At 64.9% G+C, this 19,241-nt stretch overlaps 1 protein-coding gene across 6 annotated transcripts in view; it reads right to left on the bottom strand.

Moving 5' to 3' along the window:
* Positions 1–19,241, bottom strand: part of ADGRB2 (adhesion G protein-coupled receptor B2) — an 84,812-nt gene that overhangs the window by 25,820 nt on the left and 39,751 nt on the right. Inside the window, exon 1 of one of the 6 annotated variants that reach the window (XM_072027487.1) lies at positions 2,462–2,577. The exons of the other annotated variants lie outside the window; for them this stretch is intronic. The gene's annotated coding sequence lies outside the window, so the exon portion shown is untranslated. Of the gene's footprint in view, positions 1–2,461; positions 2,578–19,241 lie in introns of those variants that run through there. 6 annotated transcript variants of the gene reach the window in all.

The following is a 19,241-nucleotide window of genomic DNA, read 5'->3' as shown; positions in this document are numbered from 1 at the left end:
TCCCTTGGAGAAGCATCGAGGCGTCAAAGCAGGCCAGCTCGGAGGGGGCCGTGTGTCCGGCCCAGCCCGTTCGTTGCATTTCCTCCTCCTGGGCAGGGAAAGGGGGAGCCCGTCCTGCAGCGCAGCCAGCTGAGCGGGGACGGGGCTGGCCTGCCCCAGATCTGTCACCCAGCAGCGATGGGGACAGCCCGGGTGAAGGAAAACCCATCCATTCCCACGGAAATCCCGTCCATTCCCATGGAAAACCCATCCATTCCCATGGCTCCAGCAGCAGAGCCAGCTCCAACAGGCTGCGGTGCCCCTGTGCAGGGGGTTGGTGCCCGGATGGGGCTCTCCACAAAGCCACAGACCCCATGCAGAGCCCCGAGCATGCTGCAGCTCCCCGGGAAGCCCCAGCCGAGCACGGCTCGAGTCCTTGTAGGCGTTGAGCAGCACCGGAGGCAGCAGGAGGAGCAGGCAGCGCGTCCCGGAGCTCCTCAGCCACGTTTGGAGAGCAAGCCACGCGCGGTGCCGGCTCCGTTTCCATTTTCTCTCCGGCACGGAGCGGATTTGTAGCATCCCAGCTTCTTGCAGACTCCTTGGATCAGAACCCCGTGGTGGCAAGGTGCACAGCGCAGCCGGGGAGACCTCACGGAGGAACCACTGCCAGGCTCCGGCGCAGGGGGCCCGGTGCTGCCCCACGGCTCCCTCCAGCATCCCCGCAGCTCAAACCGAACCCCACTGGGAAGCGGGGCGCCCAGCATCCCCGATGAGGGCGGCCAGAGGGCAGCCAAGCGAGAGCGGCAGTGACAGTGGCAGTGACGACAGCCGCGGCCGCCCCGCTCCTCCCCACTGCCTCCGTGCTGGGGCCAAGCGAGCCCACGCGCCGGCTCCCCCCAGACCCTGCCCAGCTCCGACCCCGCAGCCTTCCCAGGGCAGAGATCAGCCCAAGGCGACCACCCTGCGTGACCCCAGCACCCCCAGTGCTTCCCCAGAGCACGGCCTGGAGCCAGCCCCATGCCACCAGCTCCTCGCACCCCATCCGCCAGCAGCACCCGGCCAAAACCCCAACGAGACGCTCGGCGCGGCACAGCCCGGCCACCCCAGGGCCACCTCCTGGGGTCGGTCCCCACGTCACCAACAGCCCCGGCTGCCAGGCGCCATCCGGCACAGGCAGCAGTGACATGACCTAGAAAAGCAGAGGGCTGCTCACACACCGTGCTGCCGCGAGCCCCCGGCGCCGACCACGCAGGCACGGTGCACGAGCACCCTCCACCCCGGCTGGGTTGGGGCTGCAGCGACCCTCCCGCTGCTTCAACAAGTGACCCACATGGCCACACGCGTGGCGGGGCTCTGTCTGTGCCCCCACACGCTCACGGGTCCCCCGGGAAGGGAAGCAGCTCCCCCGCTCCCCCCGTTTTCCCCCGGATCCGGCTGCCACCTGCGCGCTGCACGTGCCCGCGCCGGCACACGCTGGGTGCCCACGTGTGCCCTCGCCGCACGCCCACGGGCCCCGGGTGCCGCTCGCCCCATGGCACGGGGCCGGGGGCTCCCCACAGCCCTCAGCTGAACAAAGCCTTGCACTGGGGGGGGGGCTGCACGCCTGCCTGCCCCCGGCACGGTGCCAGCACCCTGCCCACGCCTGGCACGAGGACCCACACCAGGGGTGACGGCGTGGGGCTGGCCCCACCGTGGGGGGCCCACGGGTGCCAGGCCGGCAGCAGGCGTGTGCCCACGCGGGGGCTAGCGGGGGTGTCCATTTGGCAACCGGGCACCCATGGCCTTGCCGGACACGATGCCACGGCACGGTGGTGCCATGCGTGTGCCCGTGCCCACCCCCACGCGCGCAGCCCCCCTGCCCTGGGGCCGAACGCGCTGCTCGCAGTGGGGGCTCCGCCGGGGACCGGCCCCCCCCCCGGGCATGCCCGGTGCGAGCGGAGCGCCACCGCCACCGCCGCAGCCCCGCGCAACTTCCCGGCAGGGCCGGGGCCGCCCGGGGGATGCCGCTGCCCGCACCGGGCACCGAGCCCCGGGTACCCCCGGGAAGGCGGCTGTGGCCCCCCCCGGGTCCCCTCCCGCCCGGGCACCGAAGTTGGCCGCGGTCCGGGAGCTGTGGGGGTAGCGGGGATGGGGGGGGCGCATCCGTGCGCCCCGGGGGCCGTGCCCACCGGCGGCCCCTCTCGCCGCATCCCGCATCCCGGCGAGCTGCCGCCCCCACCGGGCTCCGCGGCGAGGTGGAAAAGGGGGGGTGGTGGTGGGGGGGGGGGGGTTGCGAAGCGCGGCGCCCCTCGGGGCTGGGCGCAACGGAGCGGGGCTGCGGGCACCGGGAAAAGAAAGGGGGGGGTGGTGGGAAAGAACCGAGCGGGGGGCGACGCACCGGGAAATGGAGAGGTTGGGGGGGGATCCCCGGTGCCCCCCCTCGCTCCCCTCACCCCCCTCACCCCCCTCGCCCCCCTCACCCCCCCACCGCCGCCGCCCTTACCTGCGCTCCGTCAGCAGCGCGTGGAGCCCCGGCGCGGCGCGGCGAGCAGCGGGCTGGCCATCCCCGAGCGGCGGCGGCGGCGGCGGCTGCCGGTGCCCGGGCGCGCCCGGGGGAGCGCGGCGGTGGCAGCGGCGGCGGCGGCGGAGACGCGCGGGGCCGGGAGCGGGCACGCGGCGCGCCGGGCCCCGGTGCTGGCGGCGGCGGCGGCGGCGGGCGGGGGGGGGCGCGGCGGCGGCGGCGCGCTCGGCTCGGGCACTTGCTGCATGCGCCGGGCGCGGGGCGGTGTGACAGCACCGGGCATGGCGGGGGGGCGGCGCGGAGGACGAGGGACACGGTGCACCCCCCCCCCCTTTGCCCCCCCCTCCCTTTTACCCCCTCTCCAAGCCCCGGTGCCGGTTTTTGGGGGAGCGACCCCCGGGTTGCTGCAGGCGGGTGGAGGGGGCTGCCCGCGGCGCGGCGCCGCTGGGTGCGCGTGCACGCGGCGGGGGTGCCCCCCCCCCCCTTTCCAACACACACACACACACAGGGGGGGGCGTGCACACGGCTGTGATGTGCACGTGCACGCGGGGGGAGGGGGGCGTGCATGCTCCGGGGGGGCGCGCACACGCGTGAGCGGGGTCGGGTGTGCGCGGCGGGGGGGCTGCTCGTGCCTGCGGGGGCGGGGGGGGGGGGTGGGGGTGTGCAGAGCAGTGGGGGTCGGGGGTTTGCACACGCACGTGCATTGCACACACGCGTGCGCAGCCCCCGGCACGGCGCTGCTGGAGAGGGGAGCACGGGGTGGGGGCTGCATGGACAGCAAAGGGCTGGCACAGCCGTGGCACGAGTGGTCGTGACACTGAGGGCGTCGTGATAGTGGGGAGGGGGCTGCGGAGCTGCAGCAGCGCGTGGGGACGAGCAGGGGTGCAGGAGGATGCGGGGCCCCGGTGCGGCCAAGCCCCGGCCGTGCACAAACCCCAAGCCCTGGGGTGACCGAGGGCAGCCCGGGTGCCCCCCCGGGGCAGCACCCAGCAGGGCCCGGCAGGAGCAGAAATCTGGGAAATCAGCCCCAAAATCCCTCTGCTCAGCACCCGCGGGATCAGCCCCAGCCCTGCTCCGTGCAGCCGGGTGTGCGGGGCCGTATCCACACAAGACCTTTGTGCCAAGCAGCTCCCTCCCTGCCTCCCTCCCTGCTGCTCCCTGTCCCAGTTGTCCCCAGCAGCCTGCTGGTGCCTGACCCGTTGTCCCCAGCCAGACGCTCATCCCCTGGGGGCCGAGGCTGAGAGGAAGCCGAGCAGCTCCCCGGCTGCTCCCCGTAGCAGGGCGCGCGGCAGCGTCGGCTCAGACATCACCCGAGGATATTTCGTGGCCCGTCTCTGTAAATACAGCTCAGTGCAGAGGCTGCAGCTCAGCAGCAGGGCGATCCCCAGCCCGCGGCTCTGCGGGTCACGCTCTCTGCTTCCCGACGGGTATTTCGCTCCGGCTCTGCACGCTCCATGTGCTCCCAAATCCCAAACCCCCCAGCGCACCGCGTGGCACCAGCTATTTCGCCGCAGGGCGCGCTGGGTGCCGTCGCCCACCGGCTCTGCCCTGGCCCCAGCTCCCAGCTCCCATCCTGGTGCTGCTGGGCCACGGGGGGCTCGTGCGTGCCAGGGGGGGGCCCGAGCTGCAGGAACCGGAGGCACCCACTGTTACCAGGACAACTGGGTGCTGCCTCCGGAGCTGCTTGTTGCTGCTGCAGCCCTGCAAACCTCCCCCAGCCGCAGCGCGGGCTCTGCCGATGGCTGTGCCTGCAGAAAGTGGGGAGCCCGGACCCCCCCCTCTGTGCTCGGGAGCACCCCACGGTGCGTGGAGCATCCCCCCAGCTGGCCATGGAGACCCCAAATCCTCAGCCCCCCGCTGGGGCTGGCTGTCAGCTGCTCGCAGGGCAGGATTAGTGCAGCTCCAGCACGTGCAGAGGCTGCTCCAGCAGGGCTTTGCCTGCCAGCGGGGAATTAAACCTGCCCGTTAATGTACCAAGAACCCATTTCCAGCTCAGGGCTCTCGTTTTCCCTTCCTTCGGCACGGAAACTGGGGACAGGTCAGAGTTAGCACGGTGGCAGCTGCTCTGTACACGGCGCTAGGTGAGGATTCAGGAAAAAGATGAAGCCCCGTGCCCAGATGGGGAGCACGGGGAGGCTGCCACCACCCCCAGGCTCTCCTGAGCCCCCTGCCCGATCCCCAGGGCTCCTCTCCTCCTCCTCCTCCTCCTCCAAGCAGCAGCAGCAGCCTCTGTGCTCTGCTGCAGGGTGGGACAGGGCAGCCCCCAGCCCCCAGCGATGTCCACGGATCCTCTTCCCATGGACTTTGCTGCAAATTGCTCCAGTGGAAGAACAAAAGCCCCGAAAAGCAGGGAGACGTGATTTGCAAAATAACCCACGTTAATGGGAAAAGGCAGCCAGGGCCCGGCAAAAGGGCCCGTGGGCAGACGGATGGGCCCTGCCTGCTGCTCACCGCCCCGGCAGCTTCACGCCGGAGCTCTCCGCTAGTGGTGGCAGGGGGAAAAGCAAAGGGAAAAGCCCAGGGAAGCCCGCGCGGCAACGCAGGAAGAGGACGGATGTGGGAACACCCTGAAATAAATGCCACTTGGGGGGTTGCTGAGGATTGAGGAGCACGGCCGCGATGCCTGAGCCTCCAGCTGGTCCCACGCAGCTTTCTCCTGCAGATCCTGCAGCATTTTCCTGCCCAGGGGGATGTTTTGGCTCCGCAGCATCGTTTCAGTCATTTCCCAGCACTCGGTGTGCCAAAGGGCAGGCCGGGGCCAGCGCCGTGCCCGTGTGCCCCAGGCAGAGGTGAGCCTTGGCAAGAGGAAGGGCTCAGCGTGCTGGGGAGCTTCCAGGAGAAACTGGGAGGAACTGGGAGGAATGGGGAGAGTTTCTGCCCTGGGGATGGATCCGGCTCTGCCCCCCAGCCCCCAGTGCAGTGGCCGGGCTGGAGCCGTTTGGCCACCCAGAGCCTGAACCAGCAGCGGTACCCGGAGTGCGCCTGCACGCCAACAATTGCTAAAGAGCAGGAAACTTGGCATAAATATTCATCTCGATTAATATACATGAGGCTGCAGAAAGCCCAGCTCCAGCCTCCAGCGGGGGGATGTTATCTGCGCCGCTCAGCCTCGTGTTTAACGCAGGCGCCCGCTGGGTTGGCACAGCGGGAGAACCCAGAGGTCGGGGGTGGGGGGTGCCCGTCCCCCCCCTCAGCAGGGGTGACACCTCCTGGGACCCCGACACCCCCCCGTGAGCTGGGAAAAAGGGGGCAGAGCTGGGCTGAAGCTGCCCCGATCGCCTCGGCCTCGGGTGCCGTGCGCCCTGACCCCTGCTGCAGGGGGACCGCAGCCACCCCGTGCCGTCACCCCGGGCATGGCCGTGGTGGCTTTAGGGTCACCCGTGGTGCGAGGCAGCTCTCCCACCCCAGGGCGTGCAGGGGGATGCTCTGGGTGTTCTCACCCCCAGCCCTGGGGGAAACGGGTGGCTGAGGGGGGCAGTGGTCCCGTCCCACCCCACGGAGGGGCTTCGGGGCCAGGCTCGCGTGGCTCCGGCACGGGGTGGCCCCGCGGGACCCTGCCTCTGTCACGGCGCCAGAAACCCGGGGCATAAACAAGAGGCTGACATTTCAGCACCGCCGCCGGGCCCCTTGGATAAAAGCAGAACATAATTAGCAAATTAATCAGGAGACAATAGCCGGGGATGTAACGCCGCCGAGCTGCCACTCGCTGTGTCTGGGGCTGACCCCGTGCCACCGGGCATGTTCGGGGCCAGGCGAGCTGGGGACGGCCACGCTCGTGCTCCAGGGGAAAGGGGATGTCCCCGTGTCCCCCGCAGCCATCCCCATGTCCCCGTGGCTGTCCCCGTGCCCCCATGGCTGTCCCCGTGTCCCCGCAGCCATCCCCGTGTCCCCATGGTTGTCCCCGTGTCCCCGTGCCACCGCCAGCGGGCAGCCCTGCCACGTCCCCTGCTGCAGGCTGGGTTTGCAGGGGGGTCCCGGCCATGGCGGGGGGGGGCAGGGGGTGCTGGCATTCCAGGACCCTGCAAATTTGGCACCCGTCAAAGGGCAGCACCCCCCCCGCTGCCGGTAACATTTCAGAAGCGTGAATCGGAGCGAATTTGCATTCAGCTTATTAGACGCCCTGCAAATACGGCAAACCTCGTTCAAACACATTTTGGTGATAAAACGATATTGACTCTGAGTAATTAAAAATCATTTCCATATTCAAATACGGCTGATTGAGGAGAAATGGCTGCCTTCTAATTGCCTGAAGGGGAATTTGCAACTTTTGGAGCGCGCAGCCCAGCAAACGCGTCTTCACTTGGCAGCCTGCGAACGGGCCAGGGAGGAGGAGGAGGAGGAGGAGGAGGAGGAGGAGGAGGAAGAGGAGGAGGAGGAGGAGGAAAGGGAGGAGGAGGAGGGGGATGGAGCTGGCACAAGCAGCGCACCGGGTGAGGTGAGGTGAGGCCGAGGAGCCAGGCAGACCCCACTGTGCCAGGAGCTTCCCTCGCATGTTTTATGGGGTCTGAGGGCAGCAGGAGCTCCACGGACAGCCCAGCTCAGCCCTAAAGCGCTGCCCTCCCTCCTTCCTCCCCCACCACCCCCTTACTGGGGATGCATCCTCCCAGTACCGCTTTGGCAGCGGGCTACGGGTTGTTTGGGATGGACCCAAATCCCTGCGGCACAGGACGGGGTCCTCGGGGTGAGCTCGGAGCTGCCCTGATCCTGAACAAGCCCCTGGCAGCAAGAGGGGCTGGGACACCCCCTGTGGGGCCAGCCCCATCATTTGCAGGTAGCAGGGCCGATCCCAAAGCTTCCTTTCCTCACCCAAATCCCCTCCCCAGCCTCCCCTCCGCAGCCTCGCTGCCTCCCCCTCGCACCCCCAGCCCCGAAGGCGGCACCGTGGCACCGCTGCCACCTCGTGCCCCTGGGGCACCGGCTGGGACCGTGGAGCTCGCTGGGTGCAGAGCTCCTCAGGCCACGTTTCGGGGCCCTCCAGCACCTCGCAGAGCTGCTTGGCCTCCGCTCGGTTTCCTAGGGAAACCAGCCTGGAGCTCGGCTCAGCCTCCGCACACGTGGGCGTGCACGGGGGGCCGTGGGCGTGCGGGGAGGAGGTGGGCGTGCGCGCGGGGACGCGGGCGTGCAGAGGGCTCTGGGGGTGCCCACGTGGGTGCCCCACGTCTCCATCTCCCCTCCCGGCTCTCGATGGCATTTTTGGTGCCTCCCCAGAGCCCGGGGTGGAGGCCGAAGCCAGCGGAACAGCGCCTGGGGGGTGCGGAGGGGCAGGGGGCACCTTGGCGGAGCTCAGGGCACTTGCACAAGCTCACCCCAGTGAACACCACGAGATTTGCCTCGCTGCATCGCTGCCGTGCTCCAAAACCTCCCTGAACGCAGCTCCGAAGCCTCCCCCATTTATTCCCCACCTGCTCATCCTCACGTGCCATTTCCCAGCCTCGTCCCTTACCTCCAGCGGCCCCCCTGGCGTTACTGCGGGGCCGTGGGGGTGCTCCCTGGCACCCAGGGCTCAGCCCCGGCTCGGTGTCCTCCCCGTGCCACGGCCACATCCAGGCTCCACTTCCCTTCGTGCAGATCCAACCTGGGCTCTCTCCAGCTCCATCCATCCCCTCGTGCGCTCGGTGGGGACGGTGACAGCAGAGCAGAACCGCTGGCACGCGGGGCGCAAGGAGTGGGCACATCCACGGAAAGTTTCTGGAAAGTTTGGGTGTTTTTTTTGCTTGAAGAGCATAGGGGAGAGCCCAGCGCGATCCCATGGCTCTGGGAGCTGGGGTTTGCAGGGAAACCAGCACCAAGAATTGGGATGAACCGGACCCATGGGCACCACGGGTCCCCCCTAGCAGTCGCTGGCTCCTTGTGACCCCACAACCTGCGGTGCCAGCCCCGTGTCCCCAGCAGGAACCCCCACACCCTCCCCGAATCTCGCCCCGAGGGGCGCCCCCTCTGGCACCCGCTGCTTGCAAGGGCAAAATATTGAAGATGGAGCCGGAGGAATTGAAGCGCCATAATTGAAGGAAAATTTGCAGCATGTTGAGGACAGAATAGGATCATTGTGCTCGCCTCCCACACCCCAGATGGATGCACGAGGACTGCAGACATCGCCGGAGCGTGCGGAGAAGAGGAGAGGAAGGGAGTGAGCTAGACCGGGACGTGTGTGAGCAGAAATTGAATTTTTATCAGTTTCTATGTAGATTGTGTTTATTCATCTGTCTCCTATCCATCTCCCCCTGCATCTCCCTATTTCTTTTACAAAATTACTTTCCTCCTTTGGCCTAATTTTGTTTGTACAGATAGCAGCTGCTTTCTTCCATTTCAGCATAAAAAATATCAGCGTAAATGAGGTGCTCTATATCCCCAGCAGAAGTTTTAGCAGCTACCCGGAGCACATTAGCCTTTCGCTCCTGCAGGGCCACATTTCCATCACAAAGAGCTGACTGCTCGCTGCCTGCCCTCGCAGAAAAGGCTCCTGCCACTCCTGCCACAGCGCGTGGCAGCGGGGCCACCCGCGTCCTTGCGCCCTCGTGGGCACAGGGGACGGGCGCTGGGGTCCTGCACGGCACCCATGGGTGCTGCTGCCCGCGCGGCTCCTTGCGGAGAGGCTCCGCTGATATTTATTAAGCGCCCTGGCACCAGAGATGAACGGAGCCGGCGTTGTCCAGAATACCAATAAGGGCGTTTTTTTCCCCGAGCGCTATTCATAGCCCTACCTGTCACCCAGCCACCCCCCCTGAGCCATCGGCTGAGCCCTCAAGGTCACGGAGCGGAGCGTGGGCACCGGTCCTGGGTGAGCACGGGGACCCCAGCAGGTCCCCAGGGTGCTGCCGAGCACCGGGAGCCCTTTGGGGAGCAGCCGCCAGGCGCAGGCTCCTTGGGGAGAGCACCCAGCTCAGCATCCCTGGGTCCTGGGGGGGAGCAGCTCGGGATGGAGCACCTCGAGGTGCCCACGGGCAGGCTGAGGACGATGCAGGGCAGACCCCAAGCCCCTGGGGACCCCCGGCTGGTCCCACAGAGCCGGAGAACCCTGCCCTAAACCCCGAACCAGGCAGTGACGGTGGGGGAGGACAGCCAGGCTCGCCAAGGGGGTGTTTCCCACGGAAAGGTCCCCGGGAAGACGTCCACGTAATGGGGAAGCCGCAGCTCGGCGCCTCCCTCCCCTCTGCTAGCGGGTGCCCGGGGAAACGGCGGCACTCGGCGCGGCGTTACCGAACCCAATGGTTAGGGAAAACGCGAGCGCGCAGCGTGATTGATTCCCCCCCAGGGCCCCCCATTAAAAATGTATGGAATTACTCATGCAAAGTCCCACTTACACACGGGTCTTTTGTGAGGACATTAAAATACCAGCGTTTGTCAGCCGCTTACCCGCTGCTCGCGGTTTGCTCCCATTTATTATCACGAACCCAGCCCGGCGCTGGTTCTATTTTCGACTCCTCACACGTCACGCTGAGCTCCCGGGCTGCCACCACGGTTGGCGGCACCCCCGGCCCTGCAGCACCCCCCGTGGGTACAAACCCCTGGGGATGGGGAAGGGGAAAGGGATGGGGTCCCCCCGGACCCGGTTCCCCCCAGCCCTGCCCGGCCGGGTGGCAGCAGCCGGCTCGCTGCCGGAGAGCGGGGGGAAATGAGCACATTTCTCCCCACGGCGCGGGGAGGCGAAGCAGGGCGAGGAGCACAATATATTGTATTCATCAGGTTCTTCTCGCTGGGAGGAACGAGGCCTGAATCACATCACGCTTCCTCTCCGCGCTCAAAGCGTTCCAGCTTGTAATGCGCTTCCCTCCCTGCGTGAGCACCTCGCGGAGCCACAAAGACAAATTTCCCCAGGCTTCAGAAGCTGCTGAGAGCCACGGCTCCGTGCCTAAAACCTATCGCTCCTTTACCCAAACAGCCTCGGCTGCTGGCGGCCCCCTCCCCTCTCCATCCCCTCCTCTCCCACCCCAAATTATGGTCCTGGTGTTCCCCCAGGCGCAGGGCTCGGTGCCAAGCCCAGGGGGGCAGCGCGGGGCCGGGGGCTCCATCCTCAGCCCCCCGAAAGCAGGGGGAGCACGGGGACAAAGAGGAGGGGATGGAAATGGGATGGAAAGAGCAGCACGGGGAGCTCGGGGTGGGCGACTCACAGCAGCACCCACGGGGAGGGCACCAGGGGTGCCCCCAGGACGCGGCGCGAGGCTGCTGGAAGAGGCCGGTGTCAACGCCCAGCAGCGACACGTTCCGCCACAGCGCCCGGTAATTGCATCTCCCAGAAAGCAATTACCACGTAAGCGACTCGGCGGCGCGGGAGACAAGCCATTATTTATTGGCCCGGCGTGGACGTGGAAGGTTCCCAGCACCGGCGGGACCCCGTGCCAGCCGCCGGGTCCCGAGCACGCGGTGGGGTCGGGGGGTGGATGCGGAGGGTGGCCAAGTGCCCCCGGGGCCGTGCAGCCTTTCTGCTGCTGCACCCTAGGATATTTGTAGGACGTGGTCCCAGCGGGGTGTGGGGAGGGTCCCAGCACCCACCCGTTGCCGTGGGAGGGTGGCACCAGGGGTGGCCGCTGAGTGAAGGTAAAAGCGGTGCTGAGCCGAGGGGGCGAATCGTGGGGACTCAGAGCCCAGCCTGAAATTCTTCTCCCCTCCCAGCCAGGCTCCTTCCAGGGGTGCCTTTGTGATGATTTAGATGGTTTTGACCAGAATCAGCTCCTGAACCACTTTGGCCCCAACAAGTTATCGTTTTCTACGGGAGGATGGTGGGTAAGGACCGAGGAAATCCCTCAGCACCGGCTCCTCGCTGGTCCTGCAGTGGGGACGGGGCACGGGGGGCACGGCCAGGGTCCCCCCCGGTGTGGGGCAGGCACCGAGCAGCACCGTACCCGAGACTCCTGCTGGAGATGTGGGAGGCGAAGCTTTCCTGCCGATGAAAATTCATCGTTTGGGGCTTGAGACGTCAAAGGCAAAAAAAAAAAAAAAAATCAACAAAACGCAGCAAAACGCGACACTTCCCTCCAGAAATGAAACAAGTTGCGGTGTCAGAGTGAGAGATGCCTCTTCCTTACGTCGGCTCCGAAAGACTTTGTTCATCCTGACTCTTGCAATCAGAGAAAATCAAAACATTTCACGGCAACAGCAATCCCCGTGCAGAAAACATCAACTTTCCCAAGCCCCAGCTCCCCGAAGGCTGCGTGCCCCGGTGTGCGCATCCAGGCAGGAGGCTCGCCTGGTCTCCGAGTCTGCTTAAAATTAATCGGCAGGAGGAGAAGCCATCCTCATACCAATCCCATCCATCCTCATCCTCATCTCAAGCCATCCTCATCCATCCCATCCCCATCCCATCCTCATCCCAATCCTCATCCCAATCCATGACCCCATCTCATCCCCATCCCATCCCCATCCTGATCCCCATCCCATCCCATCCCATCCCAATCCACGACCCCATCCCATCCCATCCCAACCCCATCCCCGACCCTATCCCAACCCCATCCCCACGTCCCCACTCCCCAGTCCAGCCCCATCCCCGCGGCAGGGGCAGGAGCCCCCCGTGGCTCCCCCCAGCACCGGGGTCAGCCGGGCTCCGCCAGCTGCGGGGCTGGCTCCAAGCCGCGTGGCGAGGCAGCGCACGCAATTAGTAAATTAATTATCGAGCGGTAACGGAGATTTCATAGCTCGGAGCTGTCACATCAACAGTGTTTTGTCAACCGAGATGACGACTGGTAGAATTATTACTGCAGTGCTGGGACTGAAAACAGAGGAGAGAGAGACTTGCAGGGAGAGGGAAGGATAAAAATATAAAGGGAAGAGATAGGAAGGAACAAGATAAGTGGGTTTTGTTGCTAATGGAAGCTGGCACAGGGACAGAATCTCAACCATTATAAGACAACATACTACATTACTAGTGGCTCTGAATGATCCACTTAATTAACAACCAGCGTGGAACGAGCCCCTGCTCCGAAACCCAGCGTTGCTGTGAGCAGCACGCGCCGCTCCACGGGAAACCCCACGAGCACCGAGGTGCAGCCGCATCCCAAAACACGAGGCCAGGAGCTGGGGGCCACCTGGGAGGAGAGGGGATGCTCAGTGCCAACACAGGGAGACCCTCGTGCCCGGTGGCACCAGGAGGTGCCATGGCCACAGACAAGCAGCTATGGGCTGGCTCCATCCCATCCCATCCCATCCCATCCCATCCCATCCCATCCCATCCCATCCCATCCCATCCCATCCCATCCCATTCCCATTCCCATTCCCATCCCATCCCCATCCCCATCCCCATCCCCATCCTATTCCCATTCCCATCCCATCCCATCCCCATCCCCATCCCCATCCTATTCCCATCCCCATCCTATTCCCATCCCATCCCATCCCATCCCATCCCATCCCATCCCACCAGTGGAACCCACCCCGGCCGCAGCCAAGCCGTCGCGGTTTCGGCATCACCGGCATCGGCAGCCAAACAAGAGGCAGCAGAACGGCTTCTGTAAATTATTAATAACAACACTTTGCACTTCTAATAGCGCCTTTCAGCCAAGGATCCCGGCGCTTTACAAACACTAATTAATTAAGTACAGAAGACGGCTCGGCAGTGGGGAGATCGCACGTCCCCGGCTGCTTGCTCCCTTGGCAGGAGCCGGCACGGCACAGGATCAGCCCCTCGCACCAAAGCACCCACTGCACCCACAGCACCCGGGCAGCTCCTCGACCCACACGGACCCTCAGGGTCTCAGGGGACCGGGTGCTGAGGTGCTGAGGGGCTGCAGGGATGGACCCGATGGGGACCCCACAAGGGTCCCCGTCCCCTCCTGCCACCCCAGGCGTGATTCTGCCCGTGCGCCCGGAGCCCGCGTCAGTGCCAGGACGCGATTTCCCTTCCCCACCCGTTTCCTCTTCACTTCCCAGGGCCAGATTTAAGCTGCGTATCCAATGCCATATAAAAATAACACCCTGCCCTCCCACTTGGGAAATCGATTCCTTCGCTTCCCACCCGCTCGGGCTTTAAATATCGCCGTGGAAATGCAGCCTGCGCCGTCTGCCAGCCCCAGCCTGCCGGGGGAGCCGGGCAGGGCCGAGGGGGCATCAGGGCTGAGCTCGCCTTGATGCTCATGGGATGGGGAGGGGGACGCAGCTCAGGTCCCCCAGGTCCCCGCGATGCCCTGCTGCTCCCCAGCTGGTGCTTGGTGCACAGGGTGCGGGTTGTGCCTGGAGGCTGCTCCCAAAAATCAAGCTGGTGTCCCCCTGGAAGCTGGGCACCTGACGGGGCAGTGGGCTCCATCCCTTAACCAAGGGGGCTTCCCAGGCTGGGTCTGGCCCCCCCAGCCCATCCCTGGAGCCTCCAAGGGGTGCAGCACCCGGCACGGGCACTGCTCACCGGGACGGGGGGCACAGCTCGGGCATCACGACCCCACAGCTGTGAGCCCCCGTGGGGCATGGGCGCACCTCGGCACCGGCTGGGGACAGGGTGAGGAGCAGCAGGGGGGCAGCAACCAGAGCCCCCCCGGCCAAAAATTGGAGGTGCCGGTGCTTCCAGCATGGCAGCAGCCACATTTTGTAATTTCTGATGGGAAGGAAGGCACAAGGATGGATTTGAAGTCCCTGACAGGCTCCCCGAGGGAGCTCTGCCAGCTCCTCCAAGTCTTTAATTCCCTCCCCGTCTACGGCTGCAGCCGGGGCCCGGTGACAGCGCTCCCGAAATATCCCCCCCCCCCCCCCCCCGACCAGAGGGATCGGCTCGGGGCCGGGGAGCTCTCCATCAGCTCCACGGTGCTGTGCCTGCTCCCAGCAAGGGGAAGGTGGCACTGGGACAGCTCCCTCGGTGGGATGGGGCACGGCGGTGCCATGGCCAGGGCCATCTGGAGGGAGCGCATACCACTCGCCAGGTTTGGGCCAGAAACCAGGGTTTTTAGGAGCTTTTCGGGAGGTTCCGCAGCAGTGCAGGGCACCCAGCGGTCCTGCTGAAACGGAGGAGGCGCCGGGGCAAGCAGGGAGCATTTGCATATTCAAGCGCCTTAATGCTATTTTGGCACCTCCTCGGCTATTTTTATCGTGGCAGAAACACAACAGGAGGACAAGGCCAGAGAAAGGGCAAGGAACGAGCCCGAAATGTGGGGCAGAGGCAAAAATAAAACCCAGGCTGGGCACAGCATCCAGGAGGAGCAGAGACGGGGCTGCGGATGGGCACGAGCTGGAGGCTGATGGAAAATCCCAGACCCCCCCAGAGCCCCCTGCACCACCAGCACCCCTAAAACCCCTCGGGATGAGGTTGGAGCCAGGGCTGCCCCCGACATCCAGCCCCAATCACCAGGGCCCCAAGGAGCAGAGGCACCATCCTTGCCCTGAAACCCCTCCGATGAAGGGAACATCCCCCAAAAATGCTCTTTCCCCCCTCGCCACCCACACGGGGTGCACCTCGTGCAGGGCACAGCCGGCACCCCAAAGCCTCCGGCTGGGAGCTGCCGCGGCGCTAACGAGATTAAAGTGGGTGTGAGAGGCATCTCAGTTCCATACACAAAGGATTGATCCGAGGGGTTTTCAACGGGAGAAATTTGCCCAAATTGGTATAATTCCAACATCTGCTCTTTTGGTGCCATCGTCAAGTTTGTGCGAAATTCCTGCGCTTGCCGAGGGTGGCAGCGGGGGCAGACCTCAGCCTCTCTCCCCACACCCATGGGCAGGAGGAAACATTGCTCACCCCATAGCCCCCAGCCCCAGCAGGAGCCCCCCAGCCCCTCTGCTCGTGTCCCAGAAGAGCCCCGTGGTGATGGTTTAATGGCCAGGTGGCCTGCTGGTAATTAACTAATTGGTGCTCCTGCGCACCGCCTGGAAAACAGCCACAGCCCCTGGGGACAAGGGGACAAGGGGACACAACCCATGGGCACTGAGAGAGGGGACAGTCCCCAGAGCTGAGCACTCCCCCCTCCGCCTGGCTGGAGACCCCCAGGTCCCATTCCGGGGGCTTTTTTTGGGGTGAGGGTGCCCCCCCCATAGCCGGAGGGGACAGCCCGGGGCTGGCTCTGCAGCATCCTCACCCGTTGCCAGGACGACGGGATGCGATGGAGCGGCTCCCTCGGGTGGCTGCAGGTGCAGGGAGAAGTTGGGGTGTGTTTTTTGGGGAGGGGGGATGCCCCCAAATTTTAGCAGCCCCCAGCCTGGGGTCCGCATCAACCCCTTGGAGAGCCCCCGAGGGCCACCTGCACCGTGCCAAGCGCAGCCTGGGGGGGTCCCAAAAAGATGGGGACGCGGCCCCACGGCACGGGGCGCTGCGTGGAAATCAGGACCCTAAAAAATGTTTGGGGAGCCCGCAGGGAACAACCCCAGCTCCCCAGGGAAGGGGCACGGCACGGCCCCAAGGCCACAGCACCGCTGCCCCATCCCGATACCACTGCCCCCCTGCAGATACGGGGAGGGGATAGGGGCAAGAGGAGGGAGCTCGGGGTGCCCCACAGCACCCCACAGCACCCCACGGCACCCCACGGCACCCCAGGAGGAGCAGCTCGCAGCGCCCTGGGGCTGTGGAGCAGCAGTGAAGGTGCAGCTTCGTTTCTTCGCTCGTGGTGCCATGGCAACCTTTCCCACTTGGTTTAATTACGGGCGGTTGCTGCCTTTGCAAGGGGGGGGGCTGCTTGTTCCCTGCTCCCCAGAGCCAGGACGGGAGCGCACGGGAACCCGCGGGCTGCTCCCGGGGCTGGTTCGCCCTGGCAGAGCTGCCACCAAGCCAATATCCCACCCGTGGCCACTCACCCCACACGTGGGCACGGCGTCCAGCTGGACACGGAGCCAGCAGAGCCCCTCGTTAGTGATCACCAACAATTATCCTCCCACGGTGCCCGACCTCGGCCCCAAATCGAGCTGAGAGATGGGCACACCGAGCCTGGCTGGCAGACCTGACATCCACGGCCGGCACAGCCCCAGGGGACCCCCAGGACGAGGGGGGCACGGGGCTGAAAGGGGTTGGGGGTTTGGGGACCCCTGGGGTGGCCGGGAGCGAGGAGCAGCTCTGGGGGAACCTGGCTTGATGCAATTAGGAACAGGAGGGAAGGGAGGTGTAAATGAGCCCTTCTGAAGCCGGGCAGCGAGTGGGAGGAAACACCTGAACTGAGCCCGCAGCAGCGAGCGCCGGGCTCCAGAGGTCACCTCTGGGCAGGATTTTTAATTTCACACAGGAGTTTTGTTCATTTGTTAATTATTTTCAGATGAAAAGGGAGATATTCCTGGAGCGGGTTAGGAAAGGGCTAAAGCAACATTTGAATTTCAAAGGCAAGCTGTTTGCAATGAAAACAGGAGAGGAGAGGGGAAAAATAACTCCAGGGGCAGAGAAGGGGCTGCCGAGGGTCCCCGGCCTTTTGGGGGGGCAGCGAGCGGCACGGGGCCAGCACCCAGCTCTGTGCCCACCCAGCCCGGGCCTTCCTGTGCCCCATTAAAAACCCAAATTTGGGCAGCACAAAGCTTGGCACTGCACGAGAGGAGATTTCCATCGGAAAATTGATGGAGAGGGGTCAGTGCCTGGAGATCCATGGGGGAGCGCCGGGGAGGTGGTGGCACATGGGGCAAGTGGGGACACTGGGGGAGGAGGGAGGTGTCCCAGGGCTGGGGGCATTGTCCCGGGGGAGCTGGTGCCCCACCACCCCGTGCCTCAGTTTCCCCTTGCCCAGGGCACGAGGGGCTGGGGATGGTCGGGGAGGAGCGAGATCGGAGCCAGGACCCGCCGTGGTGCCTCTGCTGCTCTTATCTCCCGCAGGAGCTACCAGGGGATTTTGCTCTGAGCTCCTTTGCCGCGGTTCTGCGCTGCCAAAGCCAGGGAAAGCCCAGATCCACCAGCCCTGAGCCCGTTCTCAGCTCCTAAAACCGAGCGCGATTCCGCCTAATGCAGGATGAAACCACGGCAGCTCCACCACCAGCTGCGGTGCAGGGGAGAGCGGCTCGTGGAAAGGGGCTGGGGGTGAAAGGGGGGAGCAGGGGCCAGGCAGGGACGTGCCCACGCTGGGACGTGCCCACAGAGCCCAGCACATCCCAGTCGCAGCCCTCCTGGGGTTGGGACCATGCCAGGAAGGCGTCGAGGCCGTGCGGTGCGCACGGGGCCGCGGTGGGAGCCTGGAGAGGTTCCTCCGAGCGCTCCCACCCAGCGCCATCACATCCCAGCGCCTCCATCCCATGCTGAGTTATCAGTTCCCTGGGCTCCTGCTAATGAGCAATTAAGGGATGGGTTATTAATAAAGCCAAGCTGCCCAAACCCAGCAGCTCGGTGAGGCCGGCTGCGCAGGGAATCCGCACGGCCCAGCTTCGGGATCACCGCATGGGGCTGGAGAGGGACCTGGAGGTGTCCGAGCCCCAAGGACGGAGCCAAAGCAGCAGAGACACCCCTGGAGACCCCCGGCCACCCCTTGTCACCCCTTGTCACCACCCTGCCAGCCTCCCCGGCTGCACCTGCACCGCTCCTCAGCACCGCAGCACCCGCGCCATGCGCCGGAGCGCTCGGTATTTTGTGTGTCTGCAAGAAAATACCAAGTGGAGTTTGCAAAGATTAGGCACATTTAAATGCAAATTGTGTTATTTCTGTCTTGAAAAGTGTCATTAATACATTTTCTGCAATTTGGAGAAATCAGCGGCAATTATTTTTTTCGAAACGAACCATTAGCCAACTTTCATTTGAAGGGGGGGGGGGAAATATCAAGAAAATCATTATATGACTGACACATTTCCTCCCAGGTCTTAGAGCTGCTGAGATGCTTTCTTGTACCGAGAATAATTACCGGGGAAAGGAACTAAAAAGTGCTTCCAGGAGACGGATGTGCGCGAGGCAAAGCACCTTGCCCTCCGCCCGCTCCCCGCACTGCCCTCACTGCGCTTCACGGTGCTTAAAGCCAAGCACGTGCTGGCCACCGAGAAGGAGGAGAAACCACTGAAAAGGAGGAGAAACCGCTGAAAAGGAGGAAAAATCCCTGAAAAGGAGGAAGAGGCTGGGCAGGGGCTGCAGGCACAGCTGCTCCCCGCAGCGCTGGCACCCGGCTGCCTGTGAACCTGCTTCGCCCGCAGCCGCTGGGCGAGATCCCTCTGCTGCTAAATGAAAGGGAACAGGGGGGGGGAAGAAAAGATGATCTGTGCCGAGATTGAAAGAGAAAGGGAGAAAAAAAAAAATAAAGGGCACCTGATCTTATTTGATTCATCGGAGTGAAAGTGAAGAGCAAATTTACATAACACTGCAAGTGCTCATTAAGCGCTGCTAAATGGCAGCCCGGCACCCATCAGGCGCGCAGGCTCCTGGCGCTCTGCAGGGCCCTGCCACCGAGGCTCCAGCACAGCCGCCCCCGCTGCCTGGAGGGGCCCTGGGCAGCAGAAACCCCCCCTGGGTCTGGGGCTGAGCCCCCCGGTGCTGTGCCCACATGCCCAGAGCCCCTGTGTGGGGAGGGATGCGGGTGCCACCCCCAGCTCCCCATCCGTGGGCGTGCTGTTGAGGGCAGGGGTGCCCAAACTCAACACCCCCACGTCTCGTTTTCTCCCCATCTCCTCTGCAAATCCCCTCCTGGGCAAGGCGGGTGCATCGGGGCCGGTAGATTGATCCCTTTCTCCCCAAAAAGAAGAGACAAGGTTGGAGCCACCGAGCTCCTCCTGAAAACCACAGCTCCCGGTGGCCGCACGGTTACAGCTCTTCCTCCAGGAGCACCCCCAAGCTGCCTCCGTGTGCCCTCGGCCTCCCAGGCACGGGAGGGCTTCCTTGGGGCCAGACGGTGCCCACGAGCGTCCTGGGGTCGGGCAGGGCTCCCACAAGGGCCCCGAACCCCGGAGCCATCCCTGCTCCCCGCGATGCCTC

Source organism: Anas platyrhynchos, chromosome 24 (genome assembly GCF_047663525.1).
Source record: "Anas platyrhynchos isolate ZD024472 breed Pekin duck chromosome 24, IASCAAS_PekinDuck_T2T, whole genome shotgun sequence".
NCBI classification, from domain to species: domain Eukaryota; kingdom Metazoa; phylum Chordata; class Aves; order Anseriformes; family Anatidae; genus Anas; species Anas platyrhynchos.
The sequence above is the reverse complement of the archived record's forward strand: the minus strand, read 5'-3'. Positions and strand labels throughout refer to the sequence as shown.